Raw genomic sequence first — 19,529 nt, 5'->3', positions numbered from 1 at the left:
ACAACCTCACATGGTTGTTGTGAGGATCAAATGAAATGATATTTGTAAAAAACTTCATTAGCATAGTATCAGACACATAGTAAATACTTAATAAATGCTTACCTTTCCTTACCCTTTCATTGTTGAACTTTTGTGTTTCTCATTCTAAAACCAGTGATATTTCAGTTATAACATAGTGCTTCCCCCAATTCTCCTCAAATTCCAATGTATTTGTCATGTGGAGTCCCAAATATCTCCAGCAGACTATAAGCTTCTTCAGGCACTATGCTAAACACTGGAGACACAGATACTTTGAGAGCAAGATAGTCCCTGCTCTCAAGGAGTCTAAACTCTAGGGAAGTCTAGGTAAAATTCTAGGTAAGTCTTCTTTGAATGAAGGGCTTTATCTGAGAGGTTATGAGGACATTGGAGCCACATCTAATCTTTTGCTAGCCATTTGATAGTGTGGTTTCCTTTTCTTTTTCTTTTTTTTTTTGCAGGGCAATGACGGTTAAATGACTTACTTGCCAAGGGTCACATGGCCAGCAAGTGTCAAGTGTCTGAGGCCAAATTTGAACTCAGGTCCTCCTGAATCCAGGGCCAGTGCTTTATCCATTGCACCACCTAGCTCTCCCCAGGAGTTTATATTCTAATGGAGGAAGATAACAGATAAAGGGATGGTGGAAAGCAGAGGTGAGGGATAGACATACAGCAGCTTGAGGTCGAGATGAACAAGAGAGTGGGATGGAGGACCTGGATCCTGGTGATATTAAGGGACCCCAGGAGTAAAGCCCAAGTTTCTGGTTGGGGTGGAGATAGTCATAGAGTAGGATCATGGTGAGTAGACAATAAATTAGTTAATAATAAATCAATAAACATTCATTAAGTACCTACCATGTGCCAAGTACTATGCTAAATGTGGGGAAATGTTATAGAGAGACTGGCAAATGAAAGTGAAGGACCTTCAGAGAGGACAGGAGCTGCCTTGCTTTTTCCTTTCTATCTCTAGTATATGGGACAAATGTACCTTGTATAAATGTGCCCTTAATAAAAATAAATGCTTATTGAATTGAACTGAACACACTGAGCTCCACAGCTATAGGGTAAATGCCAATTTAGCAGCATCAGCCTAGAGGGCTGGGCTCTCATTGATTTTTAGATGCTGCCTGTAGGTAGTCTAAGAATAGGAGAGAGGACAATTCCCTAGTTAGGACTATTGACAGCAGCTTCTGCTCTTGGTGATCCATTACTGCCCCTGCTCCCTAATTGTAGTAATACATTAGCCCTTGCTGAACTGGTCCACTTAGGATTCTAGAAATGTCCCTTACATTTTTCTGTCTCTATGTTTTGGCCTCCATCATTCTTTCCTACATTAAATATCCTCTTTCTCTTTTGTCTAATTCTGTCTCATCCTTCAGCATCTAGATCATGTTCCATCTTCTCTGTGAAGCCTTTTTCTCTGGACCTTAGAATCCTAGGATGTTAGGGCTCAGAGAAAGCCTCAGAGATCATTTAGCCAAGAAGTTCTTATTGTGCCACAGATTCCTTTGACAGTCTGGTGACTGTCCCCTTCTCAGAATGCACCTCTTCTCAGAACAAGCTTTTTTAAATAATTGGAGGAAATGCCAAATTTCAGTTAGAGGTCAGTGCAAGTAAATATGTAATTGTATTTCTTATCCACATTCCTGGACCCCCAGAAACACAAACCTATGGATCTCAGATTAAGATCCCTAGTCTAGGTCCATCATTTTACAGATAAAGAAATTGAATTCCATAGATGGAAATGACTTGCCCAAGGCCACACAGCAAGTTAATGATAATGGACAATGGAGAGTTCCTTCCAGATCCTCTATTTAAGGAGGGGTACTGAGAGCAGATATCTCATCATTTTCCACCTGAGTGCTAGACTTCATCATGTCCCCGCTCTTCTCTTCCTCTCTCCATCTATTCTCTCTTTTCATCTTCTTTTTATGTGTTATCTTCCCCTATTATACTGTAAGAGTAGGGACTGTCTTTTGCCTTTTTTTGTATCCTCAGGGCTTAGCATATTGTCTGGCACACAGTAGGTGCTTAATAAATGTTTATTGACTGACTAACTGGTCTGACTAGGACCTAGGTTTTTCTATTATGTTTTACAAACTCATTTCAGCTGAGTTACAGTCATTTCCCCCCCTTCCTTTGATGTCGTGTAACACTTGTTTGTACCACTTATTAAGCTTTTATCATTTATTGCCCGGTAATGTTATTTTTCTTTTTATGTGTCACTCTTATCTCCTCATTAGCCTCTAGGTTCTTTGAGGACAGGGAACACGTAAGCAAATCCTGCGGCTCCATAGCAGGCTGACACAGAGCTTTGCTCCCTGGAAGAGCTTAATGAATGTTTATTGATCAGCTGATTAAAGGCCCTTCTTCTAGGTCTTCACTGCTTACATCATTTCTCCTGAGATGCTCTTTCCTTGTCCTTTAGCAGTGAGTGAGTGAGTTAATTCCTTTTCACCGCTGTGCTTGAAGCTGCTCACTGCAGTCTTTGCTGTCCTTGGTTCAATTCATCTCTCTTTTATATCCGCCAAGCTTAATCAGATCTCAAAATCAACATCTTCCCCTAGGCCAAACAGGTTCACTTTCCTTGTCTCCAGTTACTTATCTTTTTCATGTTCTTGCTCCACCTACCCCTGCCCCATCATTGTTTTATCCTAGGAGACAACTTTTAGTCAATGATAAAATAACGATTCCCCACAAATAAATTTGTGCCATATGACATTAAACTATATCATGTTATATTATTATATATTATTATTATTTCATGTTATATAATAACAACAAAAATAATAATAATAGTTAGCACTTTAGGGGTTGCAAAGTGCTTTACAAATATGATGTCAATTTATCCTCACAACAACCCTGGGAGGTAGGTTCTATCATTATTTTCTTTTTACAGATGAAGAAACTGAGGTAGACAGAGGTTAAGTGATTTAGGAAGGGTCACACATCTAGTAAATATCTGAGGCTGGATTTGCATTCAGGTCCTCCTAACTCCAGGGTCAGCATTCTATCCACTGGGCCACCTCCTTGTTGAGTCATTTTTTCAGGTGTGTCTGATTCTTTGTGACCCCACTTGGGATTTTCTTGGCAAAGATGCTGGAGTGGTTTGCCATTTCCTTCTTGAGCTCATTTTACAGAAGAGGAAACTGAGACAAACAGGCTTAAGTGACTAGTCCTGGGTCACACAGCTAGTGTCTGAAGCCAGATTTGAATGAGGAAGATGGACTTCCTGACTCCAAGCCTGGCACTCTATTCACTGAATCACCTAGATGCCCCACTGGGCCACCAAGCTAGCCTCTATATAATACAACATGATATAATGTAATGATAACATAACAAAACAACACAATATGATATAATATGATATATTGTACTATAATACAATGCAATATAATGTAACATAACACAATACAGCATAATATAACATAGCAGGATTATAATGATCTAACATATTATATACATATATACATATATATATATATATATATATATATAATATTACTGCTAGGAGAAAACAAGAGAAAGCCTCTACCACATTGAGGAGACTTGGACAAGAGTTGCACAGTCAGTCAGGAAAGGGTAGGTTGCAATCCCCAACTGATGAGATCATAGATCCCTTTGAGTATCTGAGGACATACATACCATGAGCTATAATAGGAGAAACAGTGTAGAAAGAGGGCAGGCCCAGGAGACAGTCAAGTTCTACTCCTGACATATAGATGCTGTGTCACCCTGGGCAAATCCCTTCTCAAGTTCCCTGGGGAAACTCTCTAAGACTGTAAGGGGCAAAGCAGGTTCCCTTATGCATTCGTGGAGGTAGTTTCCTCACCTAGAGTTATGACAAAGAATGACAAAGAAATCACAGGACTGGTTCAAAAAAACGTATATCATAACATGGTGCTGGTGCCTAAAACAACTGCTTCTAGAAGAAAGGGGGTGGAGAGGTTGGCTGGATAGTCATCTGAAAGTATGCCATTGAGAGGACTGCTTCATTTGGTGGGAGGTTGGAATAAGATGACATGTAAGATCTCTTCCAATCAATCAATGTCACTTAACAAGTATTTATTAAGTGTCTGCTGTATGTATGATAGGCCCTGTGTTAAACACTGGGGATTAAAAAGACTTGTAAAACCATCCCTGTCCCCTAAATCTATCGTGGGAGACAGTGTGTACACATATAGATACTAGTAGGAACACTAGTAGCTGGGGAGATCAAGAAAGACCTCATGTCAAAAATGACATTTGAGCTAAGTATTAAGAGAGACCAGGGATGAGGAAGAAGTATGTTACAAGGATGGGACAGGGGGAAAAGGAATAAGCATTTATAGAGAATCTTGGGCAGTTAGGTGGCGTAGTGGATAAAGCACCGGCCCTGAAGTCAGGAGGACCTGAGTTCAAATCCAGCCTCAGACACTTGACACTTAACTAGCTGTGTGACCCTGGGCAAGTCACTTAACCCTCATTGCCCCACAAAAAAAAAAGAGAATCTTCTGTGTGTCAGGGACTGTGCTAAGTGCTTTACAAACATCTCCTCTGATACAACAATCCTGGGAGGCAGGTGCTGTTATGATACCCATTTCGTAGCTGAGGAAACAGGTAGGCAGAGGTTAAGTGGTTTGCCCTGCGTCATACAGATAGGAAGTGTCGGAGGCTAGATTTGAAGTTAGGTTTTGTTCACTCTAGGAAACCGCTTTACCACTTAGCTACCCCACTATAAAAGGATGGAGATGGGAAATTGAATGTTAAGTATTTTTTAAAATGTAAGAAGGGCAGTTTGAATGAACTGTAGGAAGCACAAAGGAGAGTGATTTCTTTCTTTCTTTCTGTGGGGCAATGGGGGTTAAATGACTTGCCCAGGGTCGCACAGTTAGTAAGTGTCAAGTGTCTGAGGCTGGATTTGAACTCAGGTACTCCTGAATCCAGGGCCAGTGCTTTATCCACTGCACCACCTACCTGCCCCCAGAGAGTGATTTCTAATAAGGGCAGAAAGGTAGATTGAAGCCAGCTTGTAAAAGGCTTTGAATGCCAAAGATTTTAAGTCAATTTTCCTATCAACACATGATAATGGAGGAGAACATTATTCATCACATTCCTTTTGGTTCAAGCTCTGCTATCTTATATCCCACTTTATAGAACATACTTCGGGGGTCCTTCCTGTGCTCACACAAGGATCCTGAAGGATAAGCCAATGTCTTTTGATCCTCAAATCTGAACCCTAGGGAAAGTCATTTGGTCCAAGGTATTTGGGAGTAAAATAGAGCCTGAGGGCAGAGCTCTGTTTCCACTGTCCCCAGGCTAGCAAATTCTCTTATTCTCTCTGTGATTCAGAGTCCAAAGTTGCTCAGGTGATCCTTTTCTTTGCAAAGGCCATCCCTCTACCTGTGCTCTAGATTCTAATCCTTTCCGTCTCTTCCAGTTACTTCCCTCTTTGATAATCCCCTCTCTTTCCAATATTTATTCTCTTTTTATCCATGTCATAGATACACACTCATGCTACAGACATGCCCATATTTCTTCCATCCTTAAAAATAAAAACCCTTTACTTGACCCTGCTGTCAAGATATAGAACAGGTTATCTTCCCTCTCTTCTTAACATCTTGCAACCTTACTTCTGACTCCACCATTTGAGTGAGTTTGGTATTTATAATAGTCAAAATTACTTGTTTGCTCAGTCATTCTCAAAAGAATATTGTTGTACTGTATGCAATGTTTTCATGGTTCTGCTCATTTTGTTCTTCATTATTTTCTTTTTCTTTTCTTTTTGTGGGGCAATGAGGGTTAAGTGACTTGCCCAGGGTCATACAGTTAGTGTCAAGTGTCTGAGGCCGGATTTGAACTCAGGTCCTCCTGAATCCAGGGCCGGTGCTTTATCCACTGTGCCACCTAGCTGCCCCTATATGTTTCTAAGATCATCAAGCTCATCCTTTTTTATTGTACACTAGTATTCCATCACAATTGTATACCACAACTTGTTCAGCCATTTCCTAATTGATGGACACCTCTGCAATTTCCTATTCTCATATCTCAAATATATAAGAACTTTGTCAAATCTATAAGAATATGAGTCATTCTCCAACTGATAAATGACCAAAGGATATGAACAGGAAGTTTTCCAATGAAGAAATCAAAACTTTCTAGTCACATGAAAAAGAAAAGCTCTAAATCACTACTGATTAGAGAAATGCAAATTAAAACAACCTTTCCAAATAAATAAATAAATAAATAATAAAATAAATATATAAAAATAAACATATAAAAAAACCAAAATAAATAAGTAAATAAAGTAAAACAAGACACCATTTTATAACTACCAGATTGGCTAAAATGTTATGCTCACCTTCCTAACCTCTGCCTCTTATAATCCTTAGTTCCCTTTAAGGCTCAGCTCAAATTTCCATTTCCTATAAGAAAGCTTTCTCTTAGTTCCCTCTCCTCATCCCTGACCTTCACCACATAATCATTTAGTATTTACTTATCTCTATACATGTTGTTTCTCCCCAGGAGAATGTAAGGGATTTGAAGGCAGGAACTATTTCATTTATGTCTTTGAATCTCTGGAACCTAGTGCAATGCCTGATGCAGAGTAAGCAGATAATAAGTGCTTATTGAATTTAATTGAATGGAATTAGCTGTTCCTTGCTGGTATAGTGAAATGGACATTAGAGTTGGTGTTAGGGGATCTGGGTTCAAATCCCAACTTTGTTTCTTACTACTCATATGACCTTGGGCAAGTCACTTCCCTTTTATGCCTCCTCTGCCTTTGGTTTCCTCATAGGTATAATTTGAAGGTTTGACCATATAACTTCTAAAGTTCCTTCCGGATCTAAATCTATGATCCTTTTGTAACACTCCGGTACAACAATTAACTTGTTTTAAGCCCATGGGCCATCCTTAGGTTCACATAGTTCCTTCCTCTGCTGCTTTAGGGAATATAATTGCAATCACTCCAAGTCCCCAGTTAGGAAAATTCCTAACATTTAGGCAGAGGTTTGGCTCTCTGCCTTAATTTATATTTATAGCTATCTTATATTGCAAAGGTCATCCCTTCTACCTGTGCTCTAGAGCCCTAATGGGCAGCTAGGGGGCATAGCAGGTAGAGGGCTGATCCTGGAATCAGGAAGACTCATCTTCCTAAGTTCAAATTTGGCCTCACATACTTACTAACTGTGTGACCATGGGCAAGTCACTTACCCCTGTTTGCCTCAGTTTTTTTATCTACAAAATGAACTGGAGAAGGAAATAGCAAGCCACTCTAGAATCTTTGCCAAGAAAACCCCAAATAGGGCCACAAAGAGTTGGACACAACTGAAAAATAACTGGATAACAACAAAAAGTTAACCCCTATTCTCTTTGTGGCTGAGGTGAAATTCAGATTACCAGCGAGGTTTGAGTAAAAGGGTCACATAGTATATTGCAATGTCTATTGAGAGTCAGGCAATGGGAGGGGAAATTGGAGAAAGAGCAGAATTTTTCTTAGAAATTCCCTCAGTCCTTTGAGGAGGTGGGTAAAACTGGTATGATCAGCTCAGGTCTTCTCCTCCAAAATGTCTATAGAGCCAATGACCCTCTTCTTTATTTTATTTCCCTTCTCCAGGGGTGTCAAAAGCCTCAAATGGGGTTATTGATATATACTTTGCAAACTTTGCTGTATAAATTCCAATTTTTATTGTTGTTGTCATCATCGTTGTTTTTTAACTAGGCCTCCAGTCTGGCAATGACTTTTATTTTCTGAGTCATCTGCCCTTCTGCTGGGACCAAGTACAATTTATAGAGCAATATAGGGGTGTGCTGGTAAATGTTTAACAATCAGACTCTTTCCCATGAAAAATGTGTGTGCATAATCTTTTAAGTGTAATCTGCATCATTAATAATCTTAAGTCTAGACAAACAGTAAATCAAGCTGTGATTTGTAATGACTGCCAATTTCTGAGGTAGAAATGCTCACTGAAAATTTAGCAATAGATTCTCTTAAGCTGGTTAGAGCTGGCTCCAGTATACTTTTGTCCTCTACCACAGCTGAGTCCTACTTTCTCTTTATCTGTTTGATAGTTGCTCCTTCCAGTTGATCTCTTGATATTTTCCTTCCTTCTTCTCAGCTGTCAGACCCTTGAACTCTTTCCCTCATTCCTTGTTTCATATAAACTCCTCAGTGTATAAACAACACCCCCCACCCCACAATCAACTGGAGCAGTCTAGTTTTGGTTGATTTAATAAAGAAATGTGTAAACCTAATAAAAGTAACTACTTTCAAGTAGGGTGGGGAAATCAGTAATCAATGGACTCTCACCCTCATACTATGAATTATCTAAAATAATTTATGACTCACCAAGTGGAATTAGCAAGGTGTTTTCTTCCCTTAGCATGAAGAATTGTCACAAAAAGAGAAACCAAATTGAAACTATAACCCCAGAAGAGAAATTATTAATCTTAGGTTTTGAGGAATAAATGTTTGGGGGTTTTTTGTTTTTGTTTTGTTTTGTTTTATAGCCCCCTAGTCCACATTATCTAATACTGAAAGTAGTAGAACTGCCTCAGAGGAAGACAGTGTTAAATAATAAATACAGAGCTGCAAGCTGCCAAGTGCCTTGGGAATACTCAGTTCTCCTTTCCACCTCCCACCCACTAGAGCCTTAATAATTAATGACAACTTGACCTAGCATTTCTTTCCAGCTGATTCTCGTTTGACTGCTGACGTGGACAGGCTGAAAACTTCTCCTCACTTCCAAGAGGCTACATGAATATAAGCCTTGGTTGGGGGCCCCGGCCTTGGCATATAATCCCTCCTTTGCGGGCAGTGAATTGGGTGATCCCTTGACAAGCATATCAGGCAATCAGACTGATTACCCTGATATCTCCCAAGCTCCTCCTAGGGTGTGATGCTTGACTTTCCCTTGTAGCTTGGCAACCTGAGCCCTTAACAACTGATTTACTGGGGAAATGCTCCACTTTTTTCCCCAAGAAGCATTTTCTTTTCTTTTCCTCTTCTTTTTTTCTTTTTTCCTTCTTTTTTCTTTTGTGGGGCAATGAGGGTTAAGTGACTTGCCCAAGGTCACACAGCTAGTAAGTGTCAAGTATCTGAGGCTGGATTTGAACTCAGGTCCTCCTGAATCCAGGGCTAGTGCTTTATCCACTGTGTTACCTCACTGCCCCCTTTTTCTTCCTTCCTTTCTTTCTTTCAAGTAATCAAAGGAGATCTAGGCCACATAAAAAGAGAGGGGATATAATAATAAAAATGTAGAGGATTGATCAGCTTGATGGGTTCACAGGGCAGTAAATCTTTGTTTGTGACTTTGCTTTCTTCACTCACTCACTCATTCATTCATCAAATGTTTATTAGGTGCATGCAATGTGCCAAAAACTGTGCTAGGTACCTGAGATATAAAAACAGCAACAAAAAAAGGAAACATTTCTTGACCTACAGAAGCTTATATTCTAATGAGCAGGAGTAAGGGGAGAACAATATATGCCTAAAAAGTAAATACAAAATATATTCAGAGTTAATTTGTGGGGCTGTGGAGAAAGCATTGCTGCTGTGGTTGGTGAAGGGATGTGGAAGAAGGGAGAGATCAGGATAGGTCTCTCAAAGGAAGCTAGAGATTCTCTGAAGCAAAAGTAAGGAGGGATCCTACTTCAGCACAGGAGATGAGAGAGGATATAGGATATAGGGAGTAGCCAGTTTGATACTTTGATTACATATTTATATTATATATAAATTATATATTTATCTGTAGGATAATTCGATTTTATCTTCCTGTGAAGATAGAGGGTGGACATGCCCACTAACAGTGTTGAATTGTGTACCACCTACTGGGCATGCCTAGTACCATTTCATGGATGGTGATGCCATTTCCTCCAGCATCCTCTATTGGGCCAGTAGGGGAAGATGGAGAATTGAATGGTTCACACATATCCATTTCTTTGTAGCAGGTCTATTAAAGGGAGTCTTTGGCACAAAATTAGGGCCTTTTTATTAGAACAAGTTGGAGACTTGAGAGCAAACTTTGTTGTCTGGGAGGAAGAGAGGAGAGAATGTTTGAGCTTTATCATAGACCCTCAGGGGACCGATTGTTCATCTACTTCCTCATCCCCAGATATGGCATCTTTTTGGTTCAAGAGGTGGCAACATCTGGAACAGCAAGAGAGTTTTTACATGTCTGGATCTCAAGCCCCTGGAGTCTGAGTGCCTGGATGAAGTGCCAGGGTGTCAGTGGCAGGTATATACGTGGAGACATAACTATGGAGAAGGTAACAATGTGACCTGAGTGATGGGAGTCCATGAGTCCTAGACTACTGGTCTAACACAAAGCTTCTTAAATTGTGGGTCATGATCTCACATAGGGTTATGTAACTGAATGTGGGGGTTGAGAAAAATTTGGCAATATTAAAAGGTTATATATGCCTATTTTGTGTATCTGTATACCCAGGGTAGCATAGTGTATTATCCTGGTGATCACTTGCTGTAATCTCCTTGCTAATATCTTATTTAAGATTTTAGCATCAGGGGCAGCTAGGTGGCGCAGTGGATAGAGCACTGGCCCTGGACTCAGGAGGACCTGAGTTCAAATCTGGCCTCAGACACTTAACACTTACTAGCTGTGTGACCCTAGGCAAGTCACTTGACCCCAATTGCCTCACCAAAAAAAAAAACAAAACAAAACAAAACAAAAAAAAAGATTTTAGCATCAATATTCATTAGGGAAATTGGTCTATAATTTTCTTTCTCTGTTTTTGCTTTGCCTGGTTTTGGTATCACCACCATATTTGTGTCATAAAACAAATTTGGTAGAACTCCTTCTTCACCTATTTTTCCAAATAATTTGTATAATATTGGAATTAATTGTTCTTTAAATGTTTGATAAAATTCACCCGTAAACCCATCTGGCCTTGGGCATTTTTTCTTAGGGAGTTCATTAATGGCTTGTTCAATTTCTTTTTCTAATATGGGTTTATTTAAGGATTTTATTTCTTCTTCAGTTAACCTGGGCAGTTTGTATTTTTGTAAATATTCATCCATTTCATTTAGATTATCAAATTTATTGGCATACGGTTGGGCAAAATAATTCCTAATTATTGACTTAATTTCCACTTCATTGGTGGTAACATTACCCTTTTCATTTTTGATACTGGTAATTTGGTTTTCTTCTTTCTTTTTTTAAATCAAATTAACCAATATTTTATCTATTTTATTGTTTTTTTCATAAAACCAGCTCTTAGTTTTATTGATTAATTCTATAGTTTTTTTGCTTTCAATCTTATTAATTTCTCCTTTAATTTTCAGGATCTCTAATTTAGTATCCAATTGGGGATTTCTAATTTGTTCTTTTTCTAGCTTTTTAAGTTGCAGGCCCAATTCATTAATCTCCTCTTTCTCTTTTTTATTCATGTAAGCATTTAGAGCTATAAATTTTCCCCTAAGCACTGCTTTGGCTGCATCCCATAGATTTTGGTATGTTGTCTCCTTATTGTCATTCTCTTGGATAAAGTTATTGATTGTTTCTATGATTTCTTGTTTGGCCCATTCATTCTTTAGAATGAAATTATTTAGTTCCAATTGATTTTCATTCTACTTTTCCCTGGCTCTTTCTTACATGTAATTTTTATTGCATCATGATCTGAGAAGGATGCATTTACTATTTCTGCCTTTCTACATTTGACTATGATGTTTTTGTGCCCTAATACATGGTCAATTTTTGAAAATGTGCCATGTACTGCTGAGAAAAAGGTATATTCCTTTCTATCCCCATTCAATTTTCTCCAGACATCTATCATGTCTAACTTTTCTAGTAATCTATTCACCTCTTTCACTTCTTTCTTATTTATTTTTTGGCTAGATTTATCTAATTCTGAGAGGGGGAGATTCAGATCCCCCACTAGTATAGTATTACTGTCTAATTCCTCTTGTAACTCATTTAACTTCTCCTCTAAGAACTTGGATGCTATACCACTTGGCGCATACATATTTAATATTGATATTACTTCATTATCTATAGTACCTTTAAGCAAGATGTAATTTCCTTCCTTATATCTTTTAATGAGATCTATTTTTGCCTGCACTTTGTCTGAGATAAGGATTGCTACCCCTGCTTTTTTTACTTTAGCTGAAGCATAATATATTCTGCTCCAGCCTTTTACCTTTACTCTGTGTGTATCTCTCTGCTTCAAATGTGTTTCTTGTAAACAGCATATTGTAGGATTCTGGTTTTTAATCCACTCTGCAATTCGCTTCCATTTTATAGCAGAGTTCATCCCATTCACATTCACAGTTATTATTACTGACTGTCTATTCCCCTCCATTCTATTTACCCCCTTTGTACTTCCCCCCCCTTCTTTCACCCTATTCCTTCCTTTCCGCCATCTTGGCTCCGCCCCCCCCCCCTCTCCTCTTTCAAGCTACATTTTACAAAATAATATTAGGACAGCATTTTAGTCTGAAGTATTTGGTCCTACTTGAATTTTTTAAAAAAACATACAAAAAACCCCCTTGTTTTCCTGAAGCATAGAATTGAGTAGCAACTTGAGAAGGGCAAGGTGCCCTTGATTAATACAGATAATAGTGATAATAATGACAATAATAATAATAGCTAGTGCCTACTATACACCAGGTACTTAAAAATATATCACCTGATCCTCACCACAACTCTGGGAGGTAGGTGCTATTATTATCCCCATTTTACAGTTAAGGAAACTGAAGCAAATAGACGTTAAGTGACTTACCCAGGGTCACACTGATTTCAACTCAGATCTTCCTGACTTCAGGCCCAGAGCTCTATCCATTGCTCCATCTAGTTGCTCAAGTAAGTGCACTGAAGAGCAGTTTCCCCTTTCTCTAGACCTTGACCACATTAGGGTAATGATCATAGAAATGCAGGGAGAAAGAAGCTCCACATGTAAGAAGTGAGTGGGCCCCACAAGTGTAGAGGAGGGCCCACTACAAGTACAATGAGGGCTGCCCTTGTGTGGCTAAAAGGGAGGCTGAATAGAGAGCTCTAGATTTTTCTTTCCCCATTCTTCTCTGAGGGAGACTTTTCATTTTTGCCAGGAGGGGAAGCAGAAGGTTGATGCCTGAGGCCACTCTATTCTCCTCAGAGAGAGATGGGGTACTGGGCTAGAAGCATATCTATCTGCTCTCTAAAATACTGGGTTTTTAATATTAATTATTATTTATTTATTTATAACAGTCATTTTTTTTTAATTGAGTTCCAAATTCTATCCCTTCTTCCTGTCCCTTCCCTTCCCATCGAGAAGGTAAGCAATATGATATCAATTAGACATGTGAATCATGAAAAACATTCCATATGAGCCATGTCGCAAAAAGAAAAGCAAGAACAGTAAAGAAAGTGAAAAGGTTGTGCTTCAATTTGCACTTTGTATCAATTCTCTCTCCGGAGGTGGATAGAATTTTTCATCATGAATACTTTGGAATTGTCTTGACCAGAGTAGCTAAGTCTTTCATAGCTGATTATTATGTAATATTGCTATTCCTGTGTACAGTGTTCTCCTGGTTCTGCTTGCTTCACTTTGCATCAGTTCATATAAGTCTTCCCAGATTTTTCTCATTATTTCTTATAGCACAATAGTATTCTATTACACATTCATATACCACAACTTGTTCAGCCATTCCCCAATTGAGAGGAAGCCCCTTGATTTCCAATTCTTTACCATCACAAAAAGAGCTGCTATAAATTATTTTTGTACACATAGGTCCTTTTCCTTTTTCCTTGATCTCTTTGGGATATAGAACTAGTATTCCTGTGTCAAAGGGTATGCATGGTTTTATAGCCCTTGTTTTCCAGAATGGTTGGACCAGTTCATAACTCCACCAACAATACATTAGTGTCTGAATTTTTCCACATCCCCTCCAACAGTTATCATTTTCCTTTTCTGTCATATTAGTCAATCTGATGGGTATGAGGTGGTACTTCAAATTTTTAATTTGCATTTCTCTAATCAATAGTGATTTAGAGCATTTTTTCCATGTGATTATAAATAACTTTGATTTCTTCTCCTGAAAACTAACTATTCATATCCTTTGACCATTTATCAATTGGGGGAATGACTCATTTTTATATATTTGACTTAGTTAACTATATATTTGAAAAGTGAGGCCTTTACCAGATAAACTTGCTATACATCCCCCCTCCCCATTTCCTATGTTTCTTATAATCTTGGCCTATATTGGTTTTACTTGTACAAACCCTTTCTAATTTAATGTAATAAAAATGACCAATTTTACTTCCCATGATCCTCTCTATCTCTTGTTTGGTCATAAAATCTTTCCATATCTATAGATCTGACAGGTAAAATTTTCCATGCTCCCCTGGTTTGTCTAAATCAATTACCCATTTTGACCTCATCTCGGTATACAGTGTGGAGATGTTGGTGACAAACGGCTTTATGTTTTTCTGATAATTTTGTCAAAAAGTGAGTTCTAGCCAGAACCAGCTTGGGAATTTACCTGCCAAGATAAACCCAGGAACTATTTGAATATAATTATCGTGGGGGGTCTCTGAGTCCCCAAAACACCCTATTATGAATACAATTATAAAATAATTTTCAAACAAATAAAGGCAAATCTAAACAACTAGAGAAATATTAATTGCTCATGGATAGGCTGAGCCAATATAATAAAAATGATAATTTTATATAGATTTATTTTCTTATTCAGTGCCATACCAGTTAAACTACAAAAAATTTTCACAGCACAAGAAAAAAATAACAATTCATCTGGAAGAACAAAAGATAAAGAATATCAAGGGAATTCATGAAAAAAAAATGTGAAGGAAGTTGGCCTAGCCATACCAGATCTCAAATTGTATTATAAAACAGTATCATCAAAACATTCTGGTACTGGCTAAGAAATAGAATGTTGGATCAGTGGAATAGTAATCAAATGTTTGATAAACCTAAAGATCCAAACTTTGGGGGCAAGAACTAACTATTTTTCTATCTAGTGAATCAAAAAGTTCAGTTTCAGAACTTGTACTCATACTCTATAACAATATTTTATCTTGTGGAATTTTGTGTTTTCTTTGGGAATACCATAAGGTGTGAGTGGAAATGATGTTTCAGAGAAGTATTTTCAAAAGCCTGATGGATGTTTTTTCCTTTGGATTTTTTTCTCACTGAGAAGAGATGCTTAGAATTAGAATAATTTAATTGATATGATGTCTTCAACAGGTTTGTGTCCAAAACATAGAATACTGAATTTTTCTTCCATATAGGGAACCTCTTTGTGGGTGTGGTTGATTGGGTTTTATTTCTTTATTGTTTTATTCATTCATGCATTTATTTATTTATTTAACTATTTCTTTGTTTATTCATTCATTCAATTCATTGATTTATGTATTTATTCATTTGTTTGTTTATTCACTTATTTATTTATTCATTTTACATTTATTTATTTATTTGTTTGATTGTTGGGAAGTGTCTAAAAAAAATTAAAATGGATATAATCTCTTTGAGAGCAGAGCACCCTGTCTACCTTTCTAGTTTTACTTTCCTCCACTCCCTTTCAGTTACTCTATGCTCCAGAGACTAGGCTATTCATAATAAATGACCTTTGTTTTCCATCTTTTTTATTTTACTCATGCTGTTTTCTGCACCTTGAATGTCCTCCCTTCCATCTTTTCCCTGGCTTTAAAAGTGAAACTCAAATGCCACCTCATCCTTCATGAAGCCTTTTTTTGATCCCTTAAGTAGGAAGTGATTTTTTCCCCCTCCTCTTACTCCAGTAGTAATTTATACTTTCCCTATGGAACTTATAAAAAAAAGTACTTTGCATTATAGGTATATATGTACATGTCTTTGATTTACTGAGTCAAATGGTCTTTTTTTTTTTTTTGTGAGGCAATTGGGGTTAAGTGACTTGCCCAGGGTCACACAGCTAGTAAGTGTCAAGTGTCTGAGGCCGGATCCGAACTCAGATCCTCTTGACTCCAGGGCCGGTGCTCTATCCACTGCACCCCCTAGCTGCCCCCAAATGTTCTTTTAAAAATATAGTCAATTCACATTAAGCAGAGTGACTTTTTTATTCTCTATAACTTTCGCTCAATTGTGTAACTATGGAAACATTACACTATAGAATATTGTTTGCAGAAACTTGCCTATTCCCTTCTCGCATTTTCATTCAAGTTACCTTGAGATGTTTGTAAATTATTCTCATAAAGATATTGCAAAAGTGAGAAATAAGCATATGAATTGGTAATCATTGATATAGACTTACTCATTTTTTTTAAAGCAATAATGTCAGTAATTCCCCATCCCCTAGTTATTTAGTAGCTTCCTTTCAGTTATCTTTGTCATTGATTTCCCTAAAGCCCTCAAAACTATGTTACTTCCATTGAGGACTTGTTTTTATACATACACATATACAAATATTTATATATATTTATTTACATATTTATATATAGATATATATGTATATATACATCTTTATATTATATGTGTATGGATATAAAACCTGAATGCTTCTCTCCTGACTTTTTTTTTTTTTTTAGTGAGGCAATTGGGGTTAAGTGACTTGCCCAGGGTCCACACAGCTAGTAAGTGTTAAGTGTCTGAGGCTGGATTTGAACTCAGGTCCTCCTGACTCCAGGGCCAGTGCTCTATCCACTGTGCCACCTAGCTGCCCCCTCTCCTGACCTTTTGAAATGTATAAGATCTGAATTTCCAATCTGTACACCTAAAATGGAAGAGAACATAATGAAGGGGTAAAAGCACTGGCCCATCTTCATTGGACCATTTGTTAACCTCATTAGAGAAAAGGTCCAAGGCTTTTCTTGAGTCCTATAGTATTGTCTCTCAGTGATGCCATCAATGCAGTCAAACTAAGAGTGAGCAGTGAAAAAGGTCAGGGCTCCAGTCACATATATGTATGTTGGTGTATACACATGTATATTTGTATGTACACACATGTGTGACATGTACACACATGCGTGCATATGTATGTATATGTGTGTATACTTAAACAGTTCTAGTAGCTTATCACATCTTTGTTTTCTTCAGGGCTATTTGCCCTTCCTCATGTAGCACATAAGGGACTCTTTCTCTCTTCTATGAAGGTTTAGGCCATGCATATGTTAAGCTCATAAAAGATGCCTTTGTACAGTATGTAATGTACAGCGTACATGTACAGAGTGCCTCTGAGAGCATTCTCTCTCTGTGGAAAAGTCTAGGTGCCTACCTCCAGGACAGTTGTAATGACATGCAATGAAAGTGCTTTGTAGAGACACGGAGGCATCGTAAATATTCTGTAACCTGTTCTGATTACCCTACTACATCATAAAAAGGAGGCTCTTTGGCTTGCAGAGGCATTCAAATAGGACCAGAACCCTATCCCTTTTTGGTGTTTGATCAATCACTCTTGGTTTAACTCCATGGATAACTCCACTGAGAAACAGCACCACGGCATTGGTGAGAGGCCGTGGTGCTTCTCCCTGATGAGATCAACAAGTGGTCCCATGGAAATGGGCCACAGTCCTTTTTCCTCAGCATTGTGTTCTCTGTCAATTTTGGTGAATGGATTGGAAACACTGATCTTGTAGGTTTCAAAAGGTCAGGAGAGCAGCATCATAGCATTCAGGCTTTGTAAGCAGCCCACTCCCCAAAGAGCAAGGAGTGACCTTTGGGAGTGACAGTCAGGACCCATCCCAGAAGGAGCTGAAATGAGGAGGACTTATCTGTTAGTCATGCCACATATACCTGTCAACTTGGTGGGACCAATGTAGCTAAGTTTAAGCCTCCTCTCCCAAGTGACCAAGGTGGTACAGAGGAAAATATGCCCCCGAGATACTGGGGAGAAATGTTGGCACTTAATTATTGTTATATTTTCTAATTAAATGCCATTTTAAAAAGCAAATTGGTGTTAAATTCCATTACATGGAACTGGTATGCTACTAGATAATACTGGTGGGTAGCATGAATGGTAGGGGCTTGAGCCAGTGGCGTTAGAGAAGAAACACACACAAATTACTTCCCTTCAGGATATCCTGAGGACCGTGAGGAGGCAACGTGGCTGGTCTGCCTCTGGGAGAGTTGGTCACAGCATACTGATGACTAGCTGGTGCAATAACAAAGAATCTTTGTTCAAAGGTCTTCTGTGTAACTTGTGGCCTTAAGCACAGGATCTGAGTTCACATGGACCTGCTTCAGACTAGAGAGCTTCTTTTGGAAATCCCTAAGGAGTTTCCCTTGGGAACAATGGAATTTATCTCCTGTCTTGGTCATCATGAAAAAAGGAAAAGGGTTCTCACCTCTGATGAAAGCAGTCAGGATAATAAAACGTTGAATATAGGAAAAGCTTCGTTTAACTTGACAGAGCATATAAAGAACTCATATCTGGTCCTATAAAAAGTCAAGACAACTCCTATTGTGCTCGCTTCGGCAGCACATATACTAAAATTGGAACGATATAGAGAAGATTAGCATGGCCCCTGCGCAAGGATGACACGCAAATTCGTGAAGAAAGAAAAAAAAAGACAACTCCTATTGACTTCCTGGACCTCTGCTTCTGTGAAGACCTATTGTAATTTTCCAAACTTGTCCTATAGGACAACTTTGGGAGAGCCCCTTCGACAAGGAAAAAAGCATTTGGGGTTGCTAGAGCTTCAATCCATGCCTGCAAATTACACATAATCCATCTTAATAGTGAACAGCAGGCTCTAGGTTTGCTCCTCCTGGCAATGACTCTGTGTCTCATTCTTCCTCACTTCGGTCCCTGCTTAAACCAGGTTCTTGACTTGGTTGAGGAACGCCTCCACCACCCCAAAGCTGCTGCTCTCTTGTTGCCACCTTGAATTCCTACAGCTGCCAACTTGGCCCAGAGACTCCTCACTACTCTGCTGCTTTCTCCATCTGCTGGAGACCTTTGGTTCTCTGAATGGGGCCACACCAATTGACAGGCCATCCTCCCAAGAACCCCCTAATCGAAGTTACCAGTCTCTTTTCTCTCTTTCCAACAAGCTTCTCATTCTCCTCTAGATTCTGAAGTCCATGTGTAAAGGCCAAGTCTGAGGATTTCACCCTTGTGTATGAACCTGCTTCATTAATTTATCATAAAAAGGCAACACATATCTAGGACAAATATCCAGGACACACCTTATCAAAAAATTTACCTTATTCTTATTCAGGAAGCCATGGGAAGAAAGTAGGAAGGAAAGAAGAATTCCTCTTGGGGGGAGTGGGGGGAGCATACCTGGGCACTACCACTACATCTGATTACTACTATCAAGAGAAGCACAAAACAAAACCATTCACTCACCCAAGGCATTTAGGTTATTATAAAGGACACTTCCAAATTCCAAGAGGGAGGGACATTGCTCATAGATGATGAGCTCCTCTAGATGTTCCTGTTTGTAGTGGATAGAAAGCTTGACATGGAGTCAGGCAGACGTGAGTTTGAATCCTGTCTCAATCACTTATTTGCCCTGGAAAGTGCAAATTACTTAATCTTTTTCAGACTTTGTGTCTTCATCTGTAAAATGAGGATAAAATGACACCTACCTTTGTTG

The 19,529-nt window shown here is 38.6% G+C and overlaps 1 non-coding gene across 1 annotated transcript; it reads left to right on the top strand.

Moving 5' to 3' along the window:
* Positions 1–18,390: 18,390 nt before the first annotated feature.
* Positions 18,391–18,497, top strand: LOC122744858. Its single transcript, XR_006355197.1, has one exon. It is a non-coding gene; the product is annotated as a U6 spliceosomal RNA (small nuclear RNA).
* The last annotated feature ends 1,032 nt before the right edge of the window (positions 18,498–19,529 follow it).

The sequence above is a fragment of the Dromiciops gliroides genome, chromosome 2 (assembly GCF_019393635.1).
Source record: "Dromiciops gliroides isolate mDroGli1 chromosome 2, mDroGli1.pri, whole genome shotgun sequence".
Classification (NCBI taxonomy): domain Eukaryota; kingdom Metazoa; phylum Chordata; class Mammalia; order Microbiotheria; family Microbiotheriidae; genus Dromiciops; species Dromiciops gliroides.
The sequence above is the reverse complement of the archived record's forward strand: the minus strand, read 5'-3'. Positions and strand labels throughout refer to the sequence as shown.